Genomic DNA, 1154 nt, shown 5'->3' on the forward strand with positions numbered 1-1154 from the left:
GGTGCACTTGAGCAGAGTTTCTCAGGAGCTTTGCAGGAGGTTTCTTGAAGCGTTTCGGAGACACAGTTCTTCTGGATTGAGTCTTTCTCAGTTTGTTCTGTTTCTTCATGTCATTCCAGACAGACTGATGATGATCAGATCTTAAAACCATTTTTTTGCTGGTGAAAATACTAGTGTTTTAATAATTTTGGCCAGCATAGTACATCTACAGGTGAATTTAATGCACTCTCTAAAAATGACATTTAAAAGAAAATTTAGAAACCGACTGGACACCTACCTTCTCCTCTGTCTGAAGTTCATCGTAACGATCAGCTGTGGACCGTCCTCACGCGAGTAATCCACATGTAAAGTGACAGCAAACACACGCAGATCTCCCCTGGTTCTGCTGTGTCCTGCGGTCAGGCATGTCTCTTCACATCACAGCCCCCAAATCCCTAATGCCTCGGATGTAATCCACTTAAGTTTGGAGTGTGCAGAGAAGGGTGCTGTAGACGTCTCAGAAGGGGATTTTGATTTCAGCACAGGAGAAAAAAATCAGACTAAAGCTAAACTGACTTTTTTGTGCTTCAGACTAAAAACCTACCGCAAGAGCAGGCATGTTATTCTAGATGAAAGTCGGCTTACTGTAGCGTTAACCCGTCAGGGTGTGCTGATGATCGCTCCAGTGGTTCATGTGTGTTTGCTGCTTTGTCCAGTGAATGCAGATGCAGTTGGATTCGATGTGTCCTGACCGCTCGCCACCTCATATCTGAACGGGAAGCTGCTGTCAGCTGTACATCGCTGCTCCGGTCTCAGCTCTGAGCCACGCCGCATCAGGAATATCAGGAATAATGCTGGAATCCAGTCTCTCTCTCTTTCCATATATGTGTTAATGAGGTGTGTGTGTGTGTGTGTGCTTGCATCTCCCCCTCCTGCTCTCCTCAGACACTGACACAATGTGGCTCCTTCAACTCTCTCTCTCTCTCTCTCTCTCTGATTCAGATTCAAAGAGCATTGTTTGACTTGCTAAATATCCTTATTTTTTGTAATTATTTGGTTTATTGCCAAAAACATTAAATATAAGTACATACACACAAATAACAACAAAGTACTAATAAAGATGTAAGCGGGAGGAGAATGATGTGAGAGGGGGCTGGTTCTTTAATGCTATGGGG

General features: G+C 43.9%; 1 protein-coding gene across 1 annotated transcript in view; it reads right to left on the bottom strand.

Annotated features, from left to right (window-relative positions):
* LOC107733308 (transmembrane protein 121-like) overlaps positions 1-324 on the bottom strand; it is a 3169-nt gene extending 2845 nt beyond the window's left edge. The window contains exon 1 of the mRNA XM_016544881.1: positions 278-324. The gene's annotated coding sequence lies outside the window, so the exon portion shown is untranslated. The remainder of the gene's footprint in view (positions 1-277) is intronic.
* Positions 325-1154: the final 830 nt, after the last annotated feature.

Source organism: Sinocyclocheilus rhinocerous, unplaced genomic scaffold (assembly GCF_001515625.1).
Source record: "Sinocyclocheilus rhinocerous isolate Xijiao unplaced genomic scaffold, SAMN03320098_v1.1 scaffold11425, whole genome shotgun sequence".
NCBI classification, from domain to species: domain Eukaryota; kingdom Metazoa; phylum Chordata; class Actinopteri; order Cypriniformes; family Cyprinidae; genus Sinocyclocheilus; species Sinocyclocheilus rhinocerous.